Consider the following 27,475-nt stretch of genomic DNA (forward strand, 5'->3'; position numbering starts at 1 on the left):
TTGAATACCCTATTGCGTCTTGATAAAAAGTCAAAATTCTCACATTCAACACTTTTCTACTTCACTCTCAGATTCCTCCATATCCTGCCTCCATCCATCTCATTCATAACCCTTTCCCACACTTTCACTACAGCTGGTCTTCTCACTTCTTCCCCTCTTAAACATCTATACATCAATCTCGTTTTCATACTCATCAGACTCTCTCTCCTCTCTCCTTCTCCTACATATATTTTTATGTCTCCTTCCTCATCCAACACAGCCTCTCTCTCAATCATACTGACCCATTCTCTCGGCATATCCCCTTGAACTTTAAATATCCTCTCTGTTGTTCCCAACCACACTTTATCACCGCTTCCCCTCACTTCATTCACCACTATCTATGCCCTGATAAACCCTAGTACATACTCATGCACTGGATCCCTTATCTTTCTAAACCCCCCGCACTCCAAATCACCCTGTTGTAAATTGTGTTCCCCTCAAATGTGATTTTTGGATTTAAAGTGACACTGACATCAAAATCTGAAAATTCCTATTGATAGGCTATGTTTTGAGTTGGAATGTGAACACGGAGAAATTCAGTGGCCAAAACAGCGCGTCTGCGGCCACTCAAGAGAGATCTGTCATTGACTGTAGATGGTGTCCAATGTCAAATTGTGCCGGTGGATGCGTAGACACCAGTCAATTTGCATATAGGGTGTGTCCGTAGCGAGATGCTATAAAACCAAGGAGAAGCCGTTCTTTCACCCCGTGTCTGTGAATGTTCTCATTCATCCAGGTCATGGTTATCCAAAGGAATTGAATCAAGTGCAACTGGACTTGATATATATCCGTGAAGACATTTCGCCTCTCATCCAAGAGGCTTCCTCAGTTCGTGCCTTTCTGACTACACCAAACTAGTCTGACTGCCTGGTGATGAAACTCAGATATTTATCCTATTTATCCTTTAGCTCTGATAACGACGGGCGTGGCTAAACATCGGAACGCAAAAGAGCCACGCATATCAATACCTCTGGTAACGACGGGCGTTGCTAAACATCGGAACACAAAGAGCCACGGACATCAATAGCTCTGATAACGACTCCAAAGAGTTCTTTCACTCTCTCCTGCTAGCTACTTGTCTCGAGTTTGTGCTGTTTTGCTGAGCCTTTATTATTGATCTTGCTGCGATGTATTGCTACCTATCTATCTATCTGTCTGACAGTTATTTGTATCACCGAATCCTCCTCCTCGAAACTAATCCTCGCAGAGGATCTCCCTCTCGCTCTCGCTATCCGATATTTTTTGTAAATAACAAGTGATGAGCGGTACTGAGCCCCACCCACCCAGGAAAGCAGTAGCCAATAGCCTTGAATTCTTAAAACCACACCTATTTTCGGTTGTGATTCAAACTCCCAATGTTAAAAAATGTGTTCAGATAGGGCATGTCTGTCTCTCTTTAAGTCAAGTCAAGTCAAGTTTATTTATATAACACATTTAAAACAACAGCAGTTGAACCAAAGTGCTGCACAAGCTTAAAATGCAATATAAAATAAGTGACACATATGAATATAAAAATATATGTAAAGAAAACATAATAAAATAAAGAATATAAAATGTAAACAATAAAGCATAAGAGTAAAGGTATATTTGCACGATAAAATCGCAGTGTCAATTTCAACTTGAATTGAATGCCAGCGAGAAGAGGTAGGTCTTTAACAAAGATTTTAAAGTCCCTAGGGTCTGAGCAGATCTTATGTGTACTGGTAAATTATTCCAGAGATCAGGGGCAACCACTGCAAAGGCTCTGTCGCCCCTATTCTTAAGCCTGGATCTGGGAACATGTAAGAGCATCTGGTTTGTTGCCCTGGTGCTCTGACTGGTGTAAGATGATGTATTAGCTCAGATAAATAAGGTGGTGCCAGCCCATTTAAAGACTTAAAAACAAGTAATAAAATATTAAACTGGATCCTAAAACAGACAGGAAACCAATGAAGGGAGGCCAGTACAGGCGTTATGTGATCAGGTCGTTTCTTTCCTGTCAAAAGGCGAGTAGCTGCATTTTGTACAAGCTGCAGCTGACTGTCACAGCCCCTCGCCCTTGCCACCTGCTCACCTCTCCTTCACTCTGGCACACCTGCCCGTGGTTTCAATCGGCAAACCTGCTGGCCATCAAGCAATCACCCCCCCTCCCTTGACACCTGCTCACCCCTCCTTCACCCCGGCACACCTGCTGGCCATCAAGCAATCGCCCTCACCCTTAAGAAGCCTCCACTGTGGACCAGTCTTCGCTGGAACGTTGCCATTCATGGTTTCTTGCCTAAAGGACTTCAGCCTGCCTGTCTACCTGCCACTGAGCCAACTCCTGCTCTACCCCTGGGATCGGTCACTTCAATAAAGGCTTGATTTCTTCCCTTACCTGGTTGTCCCGTCTGCTTTTGGGTTTTTCCAGATACGTGACAGTACGTTCCAGCCACTATGGACCCAGCAGACCATTCCACCATAGACCTGGCCACGGTCTGCCAGGCTGTAGCCAACCAGGAATCGGTCCTCGGCCAGCACAGCCAGGTGCTACAGGGGATGGCTGACGTCCTCCTTGAGCTCAGCTCAAAGGTCTCCAGAATCCAGACCCAACTTAGTGCCTCCGTTAGCCCGGGACCCGCCCCTCCAGCTCCGCCACCCTCAGCACCATCAACTTCGGCTAAGGAACCGTGGGTTGCCCCGCCCGATAAGTATGATGGAGATTTTGGACTTTGTCTCCCTTTTTTGATGCAGTGTGAGATTGTGTTTAACCAGCAGCCCCAGTCATATTCCACGGATGGAGCCAAAGACGCTTACATCATGGGTCTTCTCCAGGGAAGCGCTCTGGATTGGGCTACAGCGGTGTGGGAGATGCGGACCCCCACTTCCTCATCCTGCGCTGAGTTCACCACTGCTTTTCGCCAGGTTTTTGATCATCCCGTGCGGGGAAAGGATGCTTCAAAAAGACTGATCTCTCTCCGCCAGGTTTCCCCGCAGCGTCGCTGACTACTCAGTTGAGTTCCATACGCTATCAGCGGAGAGCGGATAGAACAACGAGTCCCTCCAGGCCGGGTTTTCCAACGGTCTAAGCGAATCCATAAAGGACGAATTGGTTTCCTACCCCGAGCCTGGAGGGTTGGAGGAATTGGTTACCGTGGACATTCATGTGGACAGCCGTCTCCGGGAGCGGAGGAGAGAGAGGACGCGCCGCTTTCCTGGTCACAACAACTTTCCACGGGCCACGCCTCCAAACTCTGGGGGCCGAGCTCGCTCGACTGAGGCTGACGTCCGCCGAGAAAGCCCGAGGCGTGATTCTTCCCCAGCTTCGGAGCCGATGCAACTCGGCCGCTTCCGGCTCAACCCGGAGGAGCGTCAACGCCGCATCACCGAGAACAGCTGCTTGTATTGTGGTCAGCCTGGTCACTTTCTCGCCTCCTGCCCTCACCGTCCGTCAAACTAGCAGGCTCACGAGGGAGGGGGAGGATCCTCGCGAGCCCAACTGTCTTCACTCTGTCTCCTCGTCCACGTACCCAGTTGCAAGCTACCATCAGTTTTAAAGGTCAGTCCACTAAACTTTGGCTCTAATTGACTCTGGAGCTGATGAAAGCTTTTTGGATGCAAGTGTTGTGAAGCAGTTAGGTCTTGCCACTGTGAGTCTGGACCAGCCTCTTGAAGCTAATGCCCTGGATGGACGTCTCCTGGCCCGGATAACCTCTAAGACCGAGCCTGTCCGCCTCCTGTTGTCGGGAAACCATCAATAGGAGTCAAGTTTTTTTGTTATCAATTCTCCATTTGTTCCCATTATACTTGGTCATCCCTGGCTGGTTAAGCATAGTCCCCATATTGATTGGTCATCGGCCAGAATTTCAAGTTGGAGTCCCGTCTGTCATGCCATATGCCTCCAGTCTGCTCTGCCTCAGTCTGTCCCCTGTCAGGTGTCAAGCCCTGAGACCTCAGACCTGTCACTGGTGCCTCCAGAGTACCATGACCTCCAAGCCGTGTTCAACAAACAGCAAGCTCTCCCCCTGCCTCCTCATCGCCCCTATGATTGCGCTATTGACCTGCTGCCGGGCGCTCCCCTCCCCAGCAGCCATCTATATAGCCTCTCCAAGCCTGAGCAGGAGTCCATGGAGAGGTACATCAAGGACTCTCTCCAAGGCTGCTGGTCTTATTCGCCCGTCATCATCACCCCTTGGTGCGGGGTTCTTTTTTGTGGCCAAGAAGGACAAGACCCTCCGGCCGTGTATTGACTATAGAGGCCTCAATAACATCACAGTCAAGAATAAGTATCCTCTGCCCCTCATGACTTCCGCTTTTGACTCTCTCCAGGGAGCCACAGTGTTCACTAAACTAGACCTCCGCAATGCTTACCACCTGGTCCGGGTTCGAGACGGAGATGAATGGAAGACTGCCTTCAACACCCCCCTGGGGCACTTTGAATATCTGGTGATGCCGTTTGGTCTCACTAATGCCCCAGCTGTCTTCCAGAGTCTGGTCAATGACATCCTACGTTATATGTTGCATTGTTTCGCTTTTGTTTACCTGGATGATATCCTGATTTTTTTCCAGAGACCTGTCAGAGCATGTCATTCACGTCCGCCAAGTCCTTCAATGGCTTCTGGAGAACCGCCTCTTCGTAAAAGCAGAGAAGTGCGAATTCCATGCTCCTTCAGTCAACTTCCTGGGCTACATCGTGGCCGATGGGCAGGTGAGAATGGACCCCGCCAAGGTCAGAGCAGTTCTTGAGTGGCCAAACCCGACCAGCCGTAAGCAGCTTCAGAGTTTCATCGGTTTTGCCAACTTCTACAGACGGTTCATCCGCAATTACAGCCGTGTTGCTGCCCCACTAACCGCTCTTACCTCCACCTCCAGACAGTTCCTGTGGACCCCTGTAGCAGAGGCAGCTTTCCAAGCCCTCAAGCACCGCTTCACCACAGCTCCTATCCTCACCCAGCCAGACCCAACCAAACAGTTCGTTGTAGAAGTGGACGCCTCTGAGATTGGGGTGGGGCGGTCCTTTCTCAGCGATCCAGTGAGGATGGCAAGACACACCCCTGTGCCTTCCTGTCTCACCGTCTCTCCCCAGCTGAAAGGAACTACGATGTGGGGAATCGTGAGCTCCTGGCAGTGAAATTGGCACTGGAGGAATGGCGACATTTTCTGGAGGGGTCTGAGCTTCCTTTTATAGTGTGGACTGACTATAAGAACCTGGAATACATCCAGTCAGCAAAGTGACTCACCGCGCGCCAAGCCAGGTGGGCGCTCTTTTTTGGTCATTTTAATTTTTCTTTGACTTACATACCTGGCTCCAGGAATGCCAAGCCCGATGCTCTGTCTTGTATGAATGGGAAGGAGTCTGAGCCCAAGCTCCAACCTGACACCATCGTTCCCTCTACCTGTGTGGTTGCGGCTGCGGCTGTCACCTGGAACATTGAAAGGGAGGTCATGGCAGCACAACAGACTCAGCCCGACCCAGGTAACGGTCCCCCTGGGTGCTTGTTTGTTCCAGATGTTGTTAAATCTAGTGTGTTGCAGTGGGCTCACTCTTCCAAACTTACCTGCCATCCTGGAGTAACCCGGACCCTAGCCTTCCTCCGTAGGCGGCTCTGGTGGCCTTCCGTGACGCAGGATACTGGGTCTTTTGTTTCTGCCTGCCCTGTTTGTGCCCAGAATAAGCCCTCGGTCTGCTGCGCCCCCTGCCTGTTCCACACCGTCCCTGGTCGCATCTGTCCTTGGATTTCGTCTCTGGTCTGCCCGCCTCCGACGGTAACACCGTTGTACTGACTGTTGTTGATCGCTTCAGTAAATTTGTTCATTTTTTGCCCTTGTCTAAACTGCCTTCGGCCCGAGAGACTGCGGATCTGCTGGTCAGGGAGGTTTTCCGGGTCCACGGTCTTCCCCGTGATATAGTTTCTGACCGTGGTCCCCAGTTCACTTCTGCTGTCTGGAAGGCTTTCTGCTCTGCCATCGGTGCCACCGTCAGCCTGTCATCGGGGTTCCATCCTCAGACCAACGGCCAAGCTGTGAGGGCCAACCAGGTATTGGAGACTGTTCTCCGCTGTCTGGTGTCTGCCAACCCATCCTCTTGGTCCTCACAACTTCCCTGGCTAGAATATGCCCATAACACCTTGCCATCGTCTGCTACTGGGTTGTCCCCTTTTCAATGCCTTTACGGCTATCAGCCTCCCCTTTTTCCTTCTCAGGAGGTAGACAGTCCGGTTCCGTCTGTCTAGGCTCATGTCCGTCGGTGCCGTCGGACCTGGCGGCGAGCCCGTGCTGCACTGCTCAGGGCCTCCGGCCGTTACCAGCGCTTGGCGGATCGTCATCGCACCCCTGCTCCGGACTACTCCCCTGGTGACCAGGTATGGCTCTACCAAGGACCTACCCTTGAAATCGGACGCTAAAAAACTGTCCCCCAGGTATATTGGTCCCTTTTCCATTGTCAAAGTCATGAATCCCTCTGTGGTCCGTCTGAAGCTTCCCCGCACTCACCGGGTTCATCCTTCCTTCCATGTGTCCTGCCTCAAACCTGTCTCTACCAGCTCTCTAGTACCTCCGGCCCCCCCGCCCCCACCTCATCGTATGATCAACGATCATCCTGCTTAAACTGTTTGTCGTCTCCTGGACTCTCGTCGCCGCGGTCGCGGCCTGCAGTATCTCGTTCACTGGGAGGGATATGGCCCGGAGGAGAGGTGTTGGGTCCCTCGTCGCCTTGTCCTGGACGCGAACCTCATCCGGGACTTCCACAGGACGCACCCTGACGGGCCTGGTGGGTCGCCCGGTGGCGCTCCTCGGAGGGGGGGTACTGTCACAGCCCCTCGCCCTTGACACCTGCTCACCTCTCCTTCATCCTGGCACACCTGCCCATGGTTTCAATCGGCACACCTGCTGGCCATCAAGCAATCACCCCCTCTCCCTTGACACCTGCTCACCCCTTCTTCACCCCGGCACACCTGCTGGCCATCAAGCAATCATCCCCTCTCCCTTGACACCTGCTCACCCCTCCTTCACCCCGGCACACCTGCTGGCCATCAAGCAATCGCCCTCACCCTTAAGAAGCCGCCACTGTGGGCCAGTCGTCGCTGGAACGTTGCCATTCATGGTTTCTTGCCTAAAGGACTTCAGCCTGCCAGTCTACCTGTCACTGAGCCAACTCCTGCTCCACCCCTGGGATCGGCCACTTCAATAAAGGCTTGATTTCTACCCTTACCTGGTTGTCCCGTCTGCTTTTGGGTTTTTCCAGATAAGTGACAGCAACGAAGCAGTGACTGAGCTACACAAACATACAATGAATTACAATAATCTAAATGAGAGGTAATAAATGCATGAATTACTCTTTCAATATCATTTGGAGGGAGACAGGCCTTTACTTTTCCCAGAAGTTGTAATTGGAAAAAACTTTTGATGACGGAGCTTATTTGTTTATGAAAGCTAAAAGAGCTGTCAAAAATCACACGAAGATTCCTAACAGAAGAGTGACTGTAGGAAGCTAAAGGGCCAAGAGCACTGTCATAACCATCAAGAAGATGAAGTTGTCCATGTACAATAATTTCGGTCTTATTTTGATTTAGTTTCAGGACGTTTAACTCCAGCCCGTGCTTTGTGTGGAGTGAGCCCAACTATATATAGTTGGTACCGCTCCGCCTCCCGCACCAGCTCAGGCTCCTTCCCTGCCAGAGAGGTGATATTCCACGTTCCGAGGACCAATCTGCGATGCCGGAAGTCAGCACGCCCCGGTCCCCGCCTTTGCCTGCCACCAGCCTGCATTGCACTCTACCCCAATGCTCATCCCTGCATGTGGTAGGTCCACGGGGTGGTGGCTCCATGTTGTAAACATGATAGTGAGAGTGTTGTAAACCCAAACGTGTAGTGAGGGTGAACTGTGAATGTCTGGCAGAGGCCCGTGTCTGCAAGGTCTTCAATTCCCACCTCCGGGGAAGTTCTCATGTATCTCGAGGGAGGGTGGGACATGGAGTCTGAGTGGGCCATGTTCAAAGCCTCTATTGTAGATGTGGCAGGCAGGAGATGTGGTTATAAGGTCATCGGTGTCTGTCGAGGCGGCAACCCAAGAACCCGCTGGTGGACACCGGCGTTGAGGGAAGCTGTCAAGCTGAAGAAGGAGGCCTTTCGGACTTGGTTGGCCCAGCGTTCTCCTGAAGCAACACACAGGTACAAAACGTATCTTTGTTATCCCTTGCAGGGAAATTAGTTTGCAGCCAGTATAAAAACTCTCACACAAAGACAAAACATACAAACACCAAGGCGGAGTTGACAACAGGACATAGTGGGCAAGGAGAACCAAAGTAGATCAAATATAAAATATGAAATATAAAATATTAAAAAAATATACAGACCAATGAAACTAGCGAATTGCAGACAACAGATGAATACTATCTATTGTTTAACAATTGGATGGCAGTGGGGACCAAGGAAGCCTTGTATCTCTTAGTCCTAATACAGGGCATCATCAACCGACGACCTGAAGATAACAACTCAAACTCTGACCGAAGGGGGTGACCTTGGCACTCCAGAAGGGAAGTAGCCTTCCTGGACACCCTCCAATTATAAAGGTCAGTAAGCTGGGCTTGGCTTCTCCCTGAAATCTTTCTAGCCCCTTTGATAAGTCTATCAAGCCGTTTTTTATTGGCCAGAGTCAAGTTACCAAACCAAACCAAGCCACAATACAATACATTAAAACTATTTCAGTTTTGAGGGACGAGTTTGGCAAGGCTATGGAGGAGGACTTTCGGTTGGCCTCAATGAAGTTCTGGCAAACCATCCGGCGACTCAGGAAGGGAAAGCAGGGCTTGACTCAGGCTGTGTTCAGCCGGGGAGGGGAACTGTTGACCCGGACTGGAGATGTTGTCGAGCGGTGGAAAGAACACTTTGAGGAGCTCCTGAACCCGACTAACATGTCCTCAGTAGTGGAGGTAGAGTCTGAAGACTCAGGAGAAGCCCCACCCATATCCCTGGCAGAGGTCTCTGAGGTAGTTAAAGAGCTCCTCGGTGGCAAGGCGCTGGGTGTGGATGAGATTCGCCCTTAGATGCTGAAGGCTCTGGACATTGTTGAGCTGTCTTGGTTGACATGCCTCTTCAGTGTCGCGTGGAGGTCAGGAACAGTACCTGTGGAGTGGCAGACTGGGGCGGTGGTTCCCATATTCAAAAAGGTGGACCGGAGGGTGTGCTCCAATTATTGGGGCATCACATTGCTCAGCCTTCCTGGGAAAGTCTACTCCAATGTGCTCGAAAGGAGGCTCCAACCGATTGTCGAACCTAGGATCTAGGAGGAACAATGTTGATTCCGTCGTGGCCGTGGAACAAAGGACCAACTCTTCACCCTTGTGGTAGTGCTGAGGGGGGCATGGGAGTTTGAACAGCCAGTTTACATGTGTTTTGTGGACTTGGAGAAGGCTTACGACTGTGTACTCCGGGGCACTCTGTGGGGGATACTGCGGGAATATGGGGTACCGGGGCAGTTGCTACAAGCCACCCGCTCCTTGTATAACCAAAGTGAGAGCTGCGTCCGCATTCTTGGCACAAAGTCAAACACGTTTTCGATGGGTGTCGCACTCCACCAAGGTTGTCCCTTGTCTCCAATTATGTTTGTGATATTCATGGACAGGATCTCAAGGCGCAGCCAAGGTGAGGAGTGTATCCGTTTTGCTAACTCTCCCTTTAACCTCCTCTCTCTTTTTCTCTTTGTCTTATTTCCGCCTCTGTTATAATCTACACTCAATAAAACTGTTCTTTCACACTCTCCCACCACCTTCCAATGTTCTCCTCATGCATACTCTCATTCTTTCTTCGCATTATACACGTTCACTATCTCCTTATAGTTCTCGTCTCTCAGCAATTCACCATTCAGACACCCCCCCCCCCCGCCTGTCCTCTCTACACTGTGTCTGACATTCTTGTGTAAAAAGTAGGGTTGTTGTGGAGCGTCTAGTGTGTTGGTGTAGTGTTGTGTGTCTATCACGTCTCACTCTCAATCTTCGCCGCTGGCTAGCAGAAATGTGAACAGGAAAGCCGAGCACGTAAGTATCTCCCTGCCAGTAAATAGCCTCTCCTCTCCAACAGCAAGCCCTATGTAGTGCCTCCTCGTGGCGACACACAGCAACTGGGTACACCTTGGACCCTGGCTGAATTACAAGGGACTCGGGGGAAGACATGTGGTACGCAGGTCCATCGGTGTGTGGATATTCCCTGATGCTCACGAACCAGCCCCCAGCTATGGTTTAAATAGTGCCACTGCCTAGTGGATACCTCGGGAGAGGAATAGCCCACGGGAGTAAACCCCTACACACAATCAATGTCCACAGTGCTGTTGTTTCTTGTTTTTCTTGCCCTTTTATATTAAGTCGGGGAGTACAGCTGGCGTCGTGTGTGGCTGCCGCTTCTCCCTCTCGTAACCCTCCTTCCCACCCACCCCTGTATGTCAGTGTTATGTTTATCTGTTGTCTTGTTTCACCCTGTTTATTGTAAATGTAACGGGGGCAGTCCTATGCTGTTCTATGCTGGTCAGCCTGCTGCACGCCCGTCACTTCCATCATCAGCTCTGCGTTGTGTTCTATTTTGGGTGGGGTCCCAGGTGTTGTGGGGAGCCCTCAGTCTCTCATCATCATCATCATCATCATAATCAAGGAAGGAGGGGGGACACACAGGACTCTATTTGGCTCACCTTGCCATTTATTTTGGTTTCAAACCCTTCGACAACCGTCCAGTCCTCCAGCAGGAGCGGTGTTTCTTACGGACGTGGGGGTCGAAGTTCAACCACTGCCCGGACTCCACTCGTGTGCGTTAGAAGTAGAAACCGTCCACGGGACTCCGATGTAAGAAAGGATAAACAAGTATTTTATCCCACAGCTTGCAGTATCTTCTTACAGGGATACTCAAGGTTACGTTCTCCTCAACCCGCAAAACTGTCCCACGGTAAGAAACACGCGTGGCTCGGCTCGATTGCTGCTTGAGACTCCTCCCACAAAACAAAAATGGCCTCTCCCGCGTTCCGTCTTCCGTGTACCCATAAGACCTCTCTCTTAAAACGACAGTACACGTATATGACGGTCGTTGTAAAACACATAAAAGTAAATAATGACATAAAATAAAATGTAGTAAACACAAATAACAGCACACAGACAGGATTTGGTGATATTTCATACTCAAACAAAATAAAATAAAAACATTAATTTTAACCTGGTTACATTCACCCCTCCTGAAATTCACCAACATCCTGACAGCAGGATAAAAAGAGAAAGAGGAAAGGAAAAGCCCATCACTGACTACTGGCACAAGTGAAAAGAAGGACCTAGTCCTCCAGTCAACTTAGGAGCTACCTCGGTTACGAGGTCCAGAAAATAATGAGGTTGATCAAGTCTCAGAATTCCCTTAGATCAATGTGACGCCTGATACGCCACACCATGCACTTGGCCCAAAACAACCCTGTCTGATAGACACCTAATAACTCACATTAAACTAGTTTGAATGACTCCAACCTCCATCAAAGTTCAAACCCTCACACTCCGTAGAAATGGCATCTGAGCCATAGATTCTATTAACCTGTTCACTGACCTCACCACCCTCCCTGTGCGTGTCCTAACCCGACCATCGCTCTCTACTTGTGTGCGTGAGACAGTGCGAGCTGCAACATCTGTATCGAGTGAGGGTGGTGCCCCTGTGTGCGAATCAGTGTGAGATATAACACCTACATCGAGTGAGTGTGATGCCTCTATGTGTGGTGCATGTGTGTTGTGTGGTGCGTGTGTTTTGGGTGGAGACTGAGCAGTGGCCCCCACAGGACTGACTACCAGACTAGACGGAATGAACTCTTCCGCTTCTGCCCACTCAGATCTAGGTGAGTCTCCAAGTGATGAGACTGCTAGCCCCACTGCATCCCCTGAGACCGTCAGGCCATCTGCACTGTCCTCCTCATTGGACCCTGCGCAGTCAAGCAACTGACTGGTTGTACTGGACTCCTCACCCTGATCTAACTCAGGGAGGGGCAAGAAGTTGACCTCCAACAAACGGTTCCTGTGCACCACCCTGGTGTGCCCCTCTGCATCCTGAATCTTGTAGACGTGGATATTGGGGTTGACACCGACAACCGTGTACACTCCGTTCTCCCATTTGTCAGCCAACTTTCTCTTCCCTCGCTCACTCTGGTTCGCAACCAAAACACGATCCCCGACAGACAGGACAGTGCCCTTGGCATGTCTGTTGTACTGTCGCGCCTGATGCTGCTGCTCAGCCGTGGAGTGCTTCTGAGCGATCTCCATTGCACTCCTTAGACAGGAAAGCAGAGACTGAGCATAAGAGTCATAATCAACAACGTGAGGGTCATGCAAAACCTGCCTGAACATAACATCCACCGGCAGTCTTGGGACACGCCCATACATCAGGAAGAAAGGCGCGTAACCCGTGGTCTCGTGAACAGTGGCATTGTACGCGAGCGTGAGAGAATGGATCTGCTGAGGCCACTGTTGCTTCTGCTGAAGCGGAAGGGAACGGAGCATATTCCCCATCGTGCGATTAAACCGCTCTGTCCCGCCATTACCCATAGGATGGTAGGCCGTCGTGTGGGACTTCGCTACACCCGCCAACCTGAGAAGCTCTGCAATCAGGTTGCTCTCAAAGTTTGTGCCCTGGTCAGAATGTATTCTCTCCGGAAACCCGTAAACACAGAATACATGATCCCAGAGTTTCTTGGCGACCTGCTTCGCTGTCTGATTGGCGCAGGGGAATGCGTGAGCAAGCTTAGTGAAGTGGTCAGTAACCACTAGGACATCGACCGACCGCTGCTTACTGTCCTCAGCGGACCAGAAATCCATACACACAAGCTGCATCGGTGCGGAGGTTTTAATGCTCTCCAGGGGCGCGCAAGCAGCTGGCTCTGGGGTCTTCCCAAACACACATCTCCGACAGCATCTGACATATGCTCTGATATCCCTCTCCATGTCAGGCCAATAAAAACGCTGCCTTGCAAGAGAGAGAGTACGGTCCTGGCCCTGATGACCAGCGTGATCGTGGATGCCAGACAGTGCCTTGTCTTTCAGACTCAGAGGTAAAACATACTGAGACCTCCTCTGCTTGGACACTGGGTCCTTTGTCACCCTGTACAAGACACCATCATTGACTTCCAACTTCTCCCACTGTTTCAGCAGCCTGAGGACCTTCTGGTCAGCACCATGCCTCTCACGCCTCGATGGCCGCTTCCGAACAGCGACAAAGGGCAACACCTTGGAGATGCAGGGGTCCTGCTCCTGACTCAACCTGAGCTCCTCGGTGGATAACATTGGCAGTGTAACCTGACCACCCGACAGATGCTGAACGTGCTGGACCAAACTGAGTGCTGTGAATACTGATGCATCAGGCCAGTCACATTTGGCTTGACAAAAAGCCCTGACCTCAGCTGCATCACAAGCAAACCCAGATCGCGCACTACTCAGTGTTTGGGACTGGCAACTGAGTCTGAAAACATCCTGCACAGAGTCCCCCTCAACCCCGTCGGCTTCCTGAACAAGGGCCGGGTAGGGCTCCCTAAGTAGCCTCTGACTGACGGGCTTGGAAAAAGGGTCGCGACTCAATGCATCCGCCACCACGTTTTTCTTCCCTGGCAGGTGTTTGAGATCGAAGGTGTAAGACGCCAACTTAGACACCCAGCGGATCTCACACGCGTCAAGCTTCGGCTTCGTTAGGAGATAAGTCAGCGGATTATTATCTGTCCAAACGGTGAAGCTTTGACCCTTCAGCCAGTGGCTGAACTTTTCACAAACACTCCACTTCAGCGCCATGAACTCCAGTCTATGAGCTGGATACTTCCGCTGTGAGGCACTGAGGGACTTGCTTGCAAAACCAACAGGTCTGGCCTTGGACTCTCCTCGGGGCACTTGAGACAGCACCGCGCCGAGTCCGTCCAAAGACGCATCGACCGACAAAATGAAAGGCACCTCAAAGTCTGGATGGGCAAGCACCACACACTCCAGTAACATCGTCTTCAATAGATCAAATGCTTCCCCACATTCCACCGTCCAGTCTGCGGAGGTAAGCTTACGGAAGCTGCCATGGGGCTTCTTATCCTTAGCCGACCTCCCCCTCCTCTTTTGTCCAGCTGTAAGGGCGAACAGGGGCTTAGCCACGGAGGAGCAGTTCGGGAGGAAATGCTGGTAGTAAAATACCATACCAAGGAAAGATTTGATCCTACGAACAGAAGGCGTGCACCCATCACCTTCCATGAGATCCTGCACTGTCATGTTGGAGATGACCTCTACTTTGGAGGGATCGACAGACACACCTCCGCCATCAACCACGTGGCCCAAAAACCGCACCCGCTTCTGCAGCAGATGACACTTCTTCGGAGCCAGTTTCAAGTTGTTCTCCCTCAACCTCTGAAACACAGTGCGGAGCCTCGACAGAGCCTCAACCTCTGACGGCGCGAAGACAAGAAGATCATCAAGATAGCACAAAAGCTTCGTGAAGTTCAGATCCCCAAAGATCCCAATCATCATTCTCATGAAGGCTGCAGGGCTATTACAAAGGCCCTGTGGCATGCGATTGTATTCATGCAACCCAAGGGGAGTCGTGAAAGCAGTGTACTTCTTGTCATCTTCATGCATTGGGATGTTGAAGAAGCCAGAGGTGAGGTCCATCGTACTAAAGAGGCAGTTACCACCCAGCGCGGCAAGACAGTCCGACTGGTGTGGCAAGGGATGAGCGTCTTTCAAGGTCCGAGCATTCAGCCATCTGAAATCAGTGCAGATCCGAAGCCCGCCATCCTTCTTCCATACCATAACCAGCGGTGAAGCGTATGCGCTCGAGGACTTCCGGATAATCCCTTTCTCCTCCATATCAGTGAGAACCTGTCTCAACTTCTGATAGTGGGCTGGGGGAACCCTCCTGTAGGGCAAGCGAAAGGGGCGCTCATCCACCAGATGGATGCGATGTGTGTATCCTGTGACCTCGCCACAGTCCAGAGAGTCCCTGGAGAAGATGTCATGGTACTCGGTGAGCAGCTGAGTGAGCTGGGACTTGCATGCCTCACTAACCTGACAGGAGCTGAGGTCAATGTCACTGAGTCCGAGCTCTGACAAACTCCTAGCCGGCTGGACAGGGGGACAGGCACTATCTGTGGCGTTGGACTCATGCCTCCCTGCAACTGATTGCAGTCCCTGGAAAACATTAAAGTCCTCAATCGCCAAGCATGGAAACACATCAGCCAACTTGCAGTTCCTTTTCAGTGTGATGGCTTTGTCAGATGGATTGACAACAGTCATGGGTACCCACCTATCACCCCAGAGCGGTGTGACAAGTCGACCTACGAGGACACTGCGTGGCATGGCCTTGGAGTCTGTCGGCTCCACAACAACAGTGCTTCCAGCTGACATAGGCACCTTAGCAGGAAGTCTGCCCCAGACTAAGTGCTCGTGCCTCGGTAAGAGTGTCACAGCCTGGGTGAGCTTAACAGTACCTATCTTCTCAGGAACTGCACCACCCCTCCAGCGCTCTACATTCGTGAACATGGACAAGAACTGTTCAACGTCAGGACTAGACGGATGTTCCTGTCTGGACGCGATGTCCCAGTACTCAGTACCACTCTTGAGTACATGGGCCACATGTTTAATGACGTTTGTGCCGACTATCAGATCATCATGCTGACCGGGCACGACCAGAGTGGGTATGACAAAGGAAACACCATAAAGCTGCATGTTGAGGTCATAAAAACCATCAGGCCTAGTCTCCAGACCACCGCAGCCAATCAAGACAATGTTCTCTTCAGGCTGCTGCTTCTCAGGTAAAACACCCCCAGAGCGGAGCTTCTCTACTGCATTTTCACTGATACTGCATGACATAGAGCCAGTATCCAACATGCCATTAAGCTGCACACTCTGGTTGATAAGAACAGGAGCATAGAACAAGTCACTGAAAGCCTGAATCCTCTGTGTCGCCTGAATGACCATACGCGAACCCTGAGGTGCTTTGGCACACTTGTCTTCATACAAGTGAGCCAGGTCGGAGACATCAGTGAGGGATACATCTACATTACCCACACCATCCCTCTCTAGGTGTGGGTTTAGTAGTTTAACGGACGAGACTGACGACCAGCTCTTCCACCAGGCTGAGAACGGAGCTGGTTGGGCGGCTGAGGGTGAGGACAGTCCCTCTTCCAATGACCAGGAGACAAACAGTTTATACATCGGTTCTCCCGGCTGCAGTGGGAAAATGTGGAGTGATCCGGAGACTTACAAACCCTGCACAACCTCTGCGGTGCGTCTGACACCTGCCCTGCGGCGCTAGGTGGCGGTTGAGTCTGCGTCGGTGTCCGGACTGCAGCGCTAACTGGAACCTGAGTCTGCATTTTGACCAAACGGTCTAGCAAGCTCACCAAACTCCTCATATAATCAACACCGCCAGAGACAGGTGCAGGAGACGGTGTAGGAGACCTTGCACAAAATGGTATAGGAGATGACGCATGAGCCGGGACGGGAGATAGCACCACCGGCACGGTCGTGTTCAAGTCGGGAGCCATGTCGACTACAGGGACATGAACCTGTGAATGGAACCTACGCTCTACCGCGCCTGCTTCACGTTGTCCACCTGCAGCAACACGGGACTTCCTCTCCAGCATGTGCTCATCAAGCCTCTCCTGGATCTCGCTAGCAGACCATTTCCCTGCGGACTTGAACTTAAAAACATTGGCAAGAGACTGATCTGGACAGTGTTTGATAAACATCATGCTTACCTCGTGGCTTGGCTCTTCAATACTACGGCCCTGCCACTTCAAGCATTCGTCAGCCACCTCCACTGTCTTATTAAGCCTAATCCAATACTCCATAGCGTCCTCACCTGGCTTGGGCAGCGTACTGTAAAAGTCCGCCAGGGGCATGCTCGAGTATGTGAAGTCACTAAAGTGTTGCTTCAGTACATCAAAAATAATGTGGGGGTTCGCTATGTGGTCGACAGATGTGTTGCGCAGCTTTATCCTCACCACGTCCCCTGCTTTCCCCATAAGCTTAGCTAGAATCTCATGTGACTGCTCACTAACTGGAATGGCTCGCTTCCTCAAATACAAAGTCATAAGGCTCTCCCACTCATGAACTGTAAACTTATCAGAGCTATCGCCCCTGAAAATAGGAGGCTCCCTAGCGTCTGTCTGCATTACTACTCTAACACTAGGAGCTGTCTCCGAACACGGTTCAGCAGACCTAGCACTGTCTGTGTGTGTGTTTCTAAGCATTTGTGTTTCCTGCAGCTTAGCAGTGATTGACTCTCCTATCTTCTCTGCTAACCGAGTAATGAGCATGGCTAACTCACCCACTGGCTGCTCGCTGTTACCCAGCACAGCCCCTTCGCTGATAACTGGCCTGGCCCATTCTACGTAGCGTGTGGAGGTGAACTGAGGAGTGCCAAATGTGGTCGGGTCTCTAGGTCCTGGTGCTCTGGTGTCTGGTTCCCCGCCCTCTAAGAGCTGCCCGAAACTCCTACCTACACCTAGCCGTAAACCCCCACCCACATCTAACTGGTACCCCCTCTCCATAGCACACTGGCGATCCAAAAGATCCTGATCAGCAATGTTACCCCCACCTACGTACGAACCACCCTCTGCCATGTTCCTACCTCTAACACTCAGATAAAATAAAAAATAAAATAAAAAAGTGAAAAGCTCAATTCATTTAAATAATTGAATCTAGAAATCACTAAGAGATTGAAACAATCACACACAATCAACAAATTCACCAATAGATTAATCACATATGCACATATCCAGTAGTTTAGATCAATAGATTATTCACACGAGTCCTTCAATCACATCAACATTAACCTTTTTTTCCTTTTTTTTTCGTGTGTTTTTCTTCCTTCAGTATATACAAATGTCCTGTTCACAAGCCCAGTCCATGGTAACCACAGCTATGACTGTTCAGTGTCCACACAGCTCAACTCCAGTCCACTGTAACATGAGTGTAGTCTGTAGAAATACCTGAGGACGTCTGGGGCTTGATGACGACAGCAGCCTCCCGCGGCGAGCAACTGATGTCACTCTCAGAATCCAGGAGGGTCACGGCACCAATGTAACGGGGGCAGTCCTATGCTGTTCTATGCTGGTCAGCCTGCTGCACGCCCGTCACTTCCATCATCAGCTCTGCGTTGTGTTCTATTTTGGGTGGGGTCCCAGGTGTTGTGGGGAGCCCTCAGTCTCTCATCATCATCATCATCATCATAATCAAGGAAGGAGGGGGGACACACAGGACTCTATTTGGCTCACCTTGCCATTTATTTTGGTTTCAAACCCTTCGACAACCGTCCAGTCCTCCAGCAGGAGCGGTGTTTCTTACGGACGTGGGGGTCGAAGTTCAACCACTGCCCGGACTCCACTCGTGTGCGTTAGAAGTAGAAACCGTCCACGGGACTCCGATGTAAGAAAGGATAAACAAGTATTTTATCCCACAGCTTGCAGTATCTTCTTACAGGGATACTCAAGGTTACGTTCTCCTCAACCCGCAAAACTGTCCCACGGTAAGAAACACGCGTGGCTCGGCTCGATTGCTGCTTGAGACTCCTCCCACAAAACAAAAATGGCCTCTCCCGCGTTCCGTCTTCCGTGTACCCATAAGACCTCTCTCTTAAAACGACAGTACACGTATATGACGGTCGTTGTAAAACACATAAAAGTAAATAATGACATAAAATAAAATGTAGTAAACACAAATAACAGCACACAGACAGGATTTGGTGATATTTCATACTCAAACAAAATAAAATAAAAACATTAATTTTAACCTGGTTACATAAAGCTACTTTGAGTGGGAGAAAAGTGCTATATAAGTTTGATTTATTATTATTATTACACTTTGGCCTAAGCTAAAACCTAACACCAAGTGATCACAAAGTATCGTGTCTTTGTATTCTATTTCCCCTATCTTACCTACCGTGCCCTTCGTGCTTAAAGCTAAATCTATCCTACTCTGTTTTAACACACCTTTCACCACTTGTCTCCTGGAAAAAGCCCTCCCCTCCAGATTCCTCTCACTCCACATGACTATCAGCCCTTTTACTCACGTCACTTCTTTCAACACACCTCTCGATGAATCGTTCTTAAATATCACACTCGCAGTCGCATCCAACCTTCCACACCATACATTAAAGTTACTCACCACCACACAACTCTCACCAACCATCCCTCCCAGTTTCTCAAAAAAAAACAACTTTCCTCTCCCTCTCATCATTCGGTCCACCATACCAGTGGTGGCTGGCCAGTACAGGGCGCTCGGGCACCGCCCCCTTCAAACATCAAGAGATGAAAATCCTCTTAAACATGTTAAATATAATTTAGTTGTATAAAGCAAATAATTATGAAATAAAAGTTTTTTTTCAGTCTGTGAGCGCCTGTCAGCAGCCATTAAATATTAGTTCCAAATGGCATTTGGTTGATTTCTTTCTGAATACATATACTTCCAGGGTGAGGGGCGCCGGCCAAACGATACTGTAACGTGCATGGATAAGTAGACACGTTGGCTCTTGGCTAACGGGTCGGAACCCTTAGTCGACTGGTTAACGTTGTCGCTTGCGGTGTGGGAGACATGGGTTCGTGTCCCGGCTGTGGCGACGGTCCCGGACTACTCCCCTCCTTGGTCAGTCCGGGAACCGCCACAGCCGGGACGCAAACCCATATCTCCCACTTCGCAAGTGACAACGTTAACCAGTCGACTAAAGGGTCCGACCCGTTAGCCAAGGGCCAATGTGTCTACTTATCCATGCACGTTACACTACCCCCCTCTTTCGGGAAGCGTGTCCCCGCGCTTCAGCATATCACCTGCCTTACGCCTCCGGGCGCACGCGCTTCCGATGACCTCACGGTCTCACCATCCCACTTCTGAAACCAATGTAGCGAATTCGGGGGGCAGTCCGGGACCGTCGCCACAGCCGGGACGCGAACCCGTGTCTCCCACACCGCAAGCGACAACGTTAACCAGTCGACTAAAGGGTCCGACCCGTTAGCCAAGGGCCAACGTGTCTACTTATCCATGCGCATTACACTACCTAAACTTAAACTTAAACTTTTGGCGAGCAGGTGACCTGAGGCTGCCGTCTAATTGGTTTCTTCAGATTTTTCCATGGGGCGCAGTTCTGTGCACCCCGGTTGTGGCTAGATAGGGTACAGCCACGGACGGAAGTGACGCAAAATCTCGCCGAGCGTATTTCATTGCTATGGCGCTAGCTAGCCTAGCTAACCTCCTGAGAGACATGGCGGCAATTTCAAAAGAAGCCCACAAAGGCTATTTTCACAGTTTCCCTTCGTGTAGATCTTTTGAGGGGATTAAAAAAAAAATATGAGGAGGACACATTGACGAAATTCGTTGTCTGACTCTGGCTGAACCATGCAAGGTGTGGCAGTATGTGCAAATAACGGATGGTAATCAATGTAGGATTGTTTTACTTCGAAACACCACATTAGGCATGTAAGTAGCAGGACAAATGTTTGGTTATACGGTGTCCATGCACTGGCGATGAATCTGATACATTGTAGTTTATTTTCCGCCCCTCACTCCTGGCGGAGCATGGCAAACGCGATTACTTAATAGGGATAAATGCACAGAATTAACATTTTAAATATAATGTTATCTCTATGGATAAATAGCTAAAGTGTCGCAGACACTAGCTAACATTAGCTACCGTTTTATATAGACTTAGCTGGCTTGTTAGCATTGGGAAGCAGTATCTACACACAAACAACAGTGATATTTCATTTACAATACACAATTACCAGTTTTTATTAAGTGAAATTGTACTTATTTTAAGTAAAACTAATTTGTCCGTCTCATCATTCATCTGGCTTTAAAAACCAAAGTCCAAACTCGTGGTAGCTCAGGAGGTTAGGTAGGCTAGCTATCGCCATAGCAATTAAATATGCCCAACGAGATTTTGCGTCACTTCCGTCCGTGGCTGTAGCCCATCTAGCCACAACCGTGCACCCCAGACACTCCCACTTTTATTGGCGGCGAATTGGTATTGTTTTAAAGTTTTTTTGATCTAATGTGATTGGACAATTCTCGTGGCTGTCAATCCTGTTCACACCCACCACGACGCCTCGTCTTGACTGTCAATCATACCCAGATAAAATCTGTAGGCTACATTTTCCTTCTTAATAACTCTGTGACTGTGTCGACATTAAAGTAGCTGTCAGGTGTGCTGCGCCAAGGTAAATTGCGCCCCCCAAAAAAGTTTTTAGCACCAGCCGCCACTGTTGCATACACATTGAACAATTGAATTTTTATGAACTAAATGCTCAAAAGTAATCCCTATCACTCTCCCCTCACCATCATCCACACATTGCCTAACATTCTCAACTACTCCTCTTTTCACTAATATTGCAACCGCTCTTGTTGTGACTCCGCCATTGTTCACATAAATTTCTCCATCCATTCTCTCGCAACCTCTCTCACACGCCTCATCCCAATGTGCCCCTTGCAAACAAAATATCAGACTTACACACCATGAAGGTTTGCTGTCTCCTCATCCTATCCCTTAGCCCATTTGTATTAAAGGATGTGATTTTAACCATCAAGCGTATATTTGGAAAGAGATGTCCCATTTTAACTATCTCAACTCACTATGTTTTTCCCACTTTCTTTTCTTTTCTAGCAGATTTCCTCCCCTTTGAGTTTTCCTGTTTGTAGCCAGCTTTCCAAATTCCTTACTGTTTGTATTGTCCGAAATAACCCACTGCTCCCCTCCCTTCTCTACCCCAGTAGTCTTCCCTGCCTCCCCACTGTTGTTCTTCCTTTCATTCACTCTCACCGCCACTTCTTCTTCCTTTTTCTCTCCTTCCTTCTTTCTCGTTTTACTGTCCGTGTTGCTGCTGGTCTCCGCAGTCTCCTTCTCACCTTCCACCTCCATGGGTGCATCTTCCGCTGCCGTCTCGTCTTCCTCTCCTTCTTGCTCCACCACCTCCTCCATCTGCTCTCTGTCATCATTTTCCCTTATAACGTTCTCCTCTGCTCCCACCTCTTCTCCTCCATTTCCTTCTCCATCTCTCTGCCGCTCCTCCTCTTCTCTCTCCATCTCTCTGCACTCGTCACACTCTCTCGCGTAGTGTCCTCTCTTGCCGCATTTAAACCAAGTTAACTCTGGGCTCTCTCTAAAAATGTGCCCAGGTTTAATGCAGAGACTGCACACACGAACACGAATTTGTCCGTCATAAATGACTCTAAAATATTCTGCTCCTCTTAGAGTATCAGAATTTTGTGGAGTAGGGGAGTGAAAGGACCTGGTCGTTGAAACGTACTTTTATGAATCTCATTCCGTCAGCTATTTCTGTACCACGGCACATGCGTCATTTAATTAGCGATAACGCCTTCACTCCCCATTCTTCCAGCTTTGCCAATATATTCCAGTCCTCCAGATAGACAGGAAGGTTGATGAAGGATGCCACCATGTCATTGCTTGTAATGTCTCTGGCGTGAATCATTGCCCCTTTCACTCGCACGCCGTCCATCAATTTGGATTTTCCGTCCTCGCCCTTCATTGTGACTTCAAAAGACTTTTTCCTCTTAATCTGCAACCAACTACCTCTCCACGCTCTTTCTTCACCTCCTTCAATATTTCCATCATGGTAATTTTTTCACTTCCCTTTACCTCCACTTCCACCGTCAACACTTTGCCGTATTTCTCTCTCCTTTCTCCGCGTTCTTCTCCGCTGTTTTTCTGTTATTCGCCGTCTTCTCGCTCGTTTGTTCCGTTTCCTTTCATTGTCGTTTTCTTTTCTTTTGTTGTTTATCTTATTCCCCTTCGTCCCCTCACTTTTCATGTCTTTTATCATTCTTTCTGTCCTTGTTTTAATATTCGTCGTTTGTTCTTTTCCATTGTTCGTGACCACGATTCCCATGCGGGGAAAAAAACACGCAAGAAAAGTCTCCTGAAAAGCAAGAGCTGTGGGTGGGTGGTTGGGTGGGTTCTACTTTAAGAGGGGATGAAAATAAATGAAGCGGTCATGATGTTGCTGGCTTCGAGTCTAAAGTCCAAAGACAACTGCTACCTAAGCATAAACCAGTGGTGAGTCTATATGTGGCGGGAGTGTTGGAAAAGTTAAGACATATTTTCCAAACATTGCGTCTGTTTCTTTTAAACCCCAAAACACACTGTACCAGAAACTGGTCCACCCCAAGAATCGGGTCCCCCAGCACAAACAAAGCAATATAGTATAAACTGTGAAGTGCCAGAAGGATTGCCGTGACTTCTACATTGGGGAAACTAAACAGATGCTGGCCAAGAGGATGACACAGCACAGACGAGCTAATGCATCAGGCCAGGACTCCACAGTCTACACCCATCTACAGGCCAGTGGCCACTCTTTCAAGGATGAGGATGTTCACATCCTTGATAAGGAGGAATGCTGGTTTGAATGGGTAGTCCAAGAGGCCATCTATGTGGGGGGGGGGGTAAGAGTACATCTTTTGCCATCTTACAATGCTGTGATTGCAAACATTCCCAAATCCTCTGTGAATAGTACACATGACAGTTGTAACTCTATTTAATGGTCACACCCATATTTGCCTATGAAACTGATCGTTGGTTTTGGTCATCATGCCACTGTATTGTTTATAAGGGTGGGGATACTGTCATGGGTGTGTGAACAAGATGGCACTGTATAAGGACGTCTCGTTTCGTGCTTCCCAACGACCTTGCAGCTTTTTACTTATTTTACTGTTTGTATTTTTTTGCCTCTAAAGTAGCCAGTTACTTTAAATATGACAGAGAGACACTACTGAACATACGATACACGATGATCATCCACACAAAGCCAGAGTTTTTCCACTTGGACCCCCAGCTCACACTGTGGGGGAACCATGCAAAACAATGGCGCTACCACGGAGACGAAGGAAGGGTCGCTGGGGACCGGGATATCGAGCTGGAGTGCTGGTGAGACTGAGGCGGTGAGCAAACCAGCCCCCACTCCCCAGTATTTTATTAGCCAACATGCAATCCCTGGACAAAAAGCTAGGTGAGTTAAGAGCAAGGATCTCTTTACAGCGAGAAACAAGGGGTTGTAACATCATCTGCCCTACAGAGACTTGGTTGTCAGAGGAAATCCCAGACCACGCAATCATCCCAATGGGATTTTCCATGTTTTGAGCAGACTGGTCAAAAAAATCTCCGGTGGGAAAAGCAAGGGAGGGGGTCTATGTTTCATGATCAATAATGCTTGGTGTGACCCTAGAAGCATACATTCGCTCAACTCTTTCTGTTCCCCGGACCTGGAATATCTCTTGCTCCTGTGTCGGCCATTTTGGCGGCCGAGAGTGTCACAGCCTCTCGCCCTTGACATCAAAGCGATCGCCCTTGACACCTGCTACACCAGCTGACACCTGCTACGCCAGCTGACACCTGCTTCACCCCGGCAATCGCCCTCACCCTTAAAAGGCCTCCACTATGGACCAGTCTTCGCTGGAACGTCACCATTCATGGACTTCTGCCACAGAGCCACCTCCTGCTCTGCCCCCGAGATCGGTCACTTCAATAAAGACTGGATTCTTCCCTTACCTGGTTGTCCCGTCTGCTTTTGGGTTCTTTCCCGATACGTGACACAGAGAGTTCACAGTTGTGTTGTGATAGCTGTGTACATCCTGCCTGATGGCAACTCAGACCTGGCACTCAAGGAACTGTAGAGGACAATCAGCAACATAGAACATATGCACCCGGAGTGTCATGGGTGTGTGATCTGGGTCGTCGGCGCTCTCCCATCCCCTGATTGGTGTTTTAGTTCACCTGCACCCGTATGCCTGAATGACCCTGATTGTTCAGCTTCACTCACCTCCCCTTTCTCTGATTGTTTGTCCGGTTCCTGCCCTGTCCTACGCACCTGTGCCCAATTTCCCTCCTCTTTCTCCGATTGGTTGTACGGGTGCTGCACGCCTGCGCCCAATCTCCCTGATTGGCCTCCACTGGGTATATATGCCCCTTGATGGCTCTGGCTCGTTGTCGGTTCATCTCATACGCTCGCTGAGACACACACAGATACACACACAGAAACTCTTGGTCGCCAGAGTGCCTCGTCTGTTTGTGTGCTTTCCTCCTGTCTTACCTGCCATCTGTTCCTGCTTGTGTGTGTGTGTGTGTTTTTTTTGTGCGTGATTAAAGTTGTCTATGAATGTTCTCATTCATCCAGGTCATGGTTATGCAAAGGAATTGAATCGAGTGCAACTGGACTTGGTATATAACCGTGAACACGTTTCGACTCTTATCCAAGAGGCTTCACCAGTTCGTACCTTTCTGACTAGACCAAGGTAGTCTGACTGGCTGGTGATGAGACTCAGAATTTATCCTCTAGGAGTCGTTATCAGAGCTATAGATGTCCATGGCTCTTTGTGTTCAGATGTTTAGCAACGCCCATCATTATCCGGCTCTTTGTGATCCGATGATTAGCAGCGACGGTCGTTGGGGGTGTTAGTTTCGACTTCGTTAGTGCTCCATTCAGTGGTCATGAGTCGTTGGAGCCGTTAGTGACCGACTGTTGTTCTTGGAAGCTAAGCTTCTTGAGTCTCCTGGGTAGAGATGAAAGGACGGCATTGTAAGTGGGAGATAGGTGGTGTCGCAGACCTCCTCCTCTGTTGAGGGATGGTTTTTCCAGTTTCGCATAGATGGCTTCCTTCACCCCTCTTTCCCGACAAAGACTGGTTCATCCGAAAGACCGTGTACCACACACCCGAAAAAGCAATCTGGCGTATGTTGTACAATGCAATGAGGATTGCACTGACCTATACATTGGAGAAACCAAACAACCACTACACAAACGGATGGCCCAACACAGAAGGCCAAACTCCTCAGGACAAGACTCAGCAGTCTATCTACACCTAAAGGAGAAGACACACTCCTTCGAGGACAGCAACGTACACATTTTGGACAGGGAGGATAGATGGTTTGAAAGAGGGGTGAAGGAAGCCATCTATGCGAAACTGGAAAAACCATCCCTCAACAGAGGAGGAGGTCTGCGACACCACCTATCTCCCACTTACAATGCCGTCCTTTCATCTCTACCCAGGAGACTCACAGCGGATTATACAGTCTCCATTAGAACTCTGTGAGGGCATAGCACCAATGCTACCCGTTGTTAATGTGGATCTCGACCAATCCGGTATGGTCTTGTCAAACCGCATACTGATTTGGTACTAACCCTATGGATGGGGACACAGGTAAAGCACTGGATGCCATTCCAGTGTGCCAGATTTGATTAAAATAATCTAATCATTCAATAATTCTAAGAATTTTTCTACTGTAGCACCCCACCATCTGGTCGATGGGTGTAACCTTTTCCCCCCCATAGTATATTCGTAGACTTTGAATCTATCTGCAAGTTTGGTTTATGCTGCTCTTATGATTTCTGAGATCCAGATGCTTTAAGTGAAGAAAAAACTGGAATTGAAGAAAAATTGAATAACAACAGAAGAGAATGAAATAAGATGGAGTCCAAGCAGTTTCAGACAAGTGCCAATTATTGGCAAATTCTGACCACATTTTGTGGGCTTGCATCTGTAGTGGACCTACACATGATTTGGCATTACCCAAGGAATCAAGAGGGGCCAAAATATTGCTCTCCAACACTGCCCTCCGCCCCCATCATATTCAACAGCATGGTGTTTGCAGTGAAAACCTACATATTTCTGGGTTCCACAGTCTCCCAGGACCTAAGGTGGGTAGCCAACGTAGACACAATCATCAAAAAAGCCCAGCAGAGTTACTTTCTCCACCAGCTCAGGAAGTTCAACCTGGATTAGGAACTGCCTATTCACTTCTACACTGCAATAATCCAGTCTGTCCTCTGCACATCCATCACTGTCTGGTTTGGATTGGCCACCAAAAAGGACAGGGACAGACTACAACAAACAGTTAAGTCTGCAGAAAAAGTAATTGGTGCCAACCTGCCCTCCATTCAGGATTTATACATCTCCAGATTCAGGAAATGGGCAGGCAACATCACTGCAGACCCATTACACCCTGGTCACAACCTGTTCCAACTCCTCCCCTTTGATAGGTGCTACAAAGCACTGTACCCCAAAACAACCAGATATAAAAACAGTTTTTTACCATGGGATGTCATTCAAATGAACACTTAACATTGTCAAATTAGTCAAACCATTTTGTATATACTGTACTGTACACTGTATGTATACTGTTACACTCTGTCATGTCCATCTACCTCAGGCATGTATGTAAGTAACCTGCTCACATTTATTTCAGCATCTCTGGTATATTCGCTGAACAATTGCACTTTATCACCTCTTATTTCACCTGTATATAGTTATTCCTTGTGTATCTAAATATTGTTGTGTTGTAATTCTATGTTAAGTACACTGAACCACAAAACCGGAACCAAATTCCATGTTAAAAAAACAACAACAAAAAAAACACATGGCCAATAAACTTGATTCTGATTTCAGGGTTTATATCTGTTTGTAAGAATTGCACGTTTACAGTAGTAAATGTAAAATTTAGG

The sequence above is a fragment of the Lampris incognitus genome, chromosome 20 (genome assembly GCF_029633865.1).
Source record: "Lampris incognitus isolate fLamInc1 chromosome 20, fLamInc1.hap2, whole genome shotgun sequence".
NCBI lineage: Eukaryota > Metazoa > Chordata > Actinopteri > Lampriformes > Lampridae > Lampris > Lampris incognitus.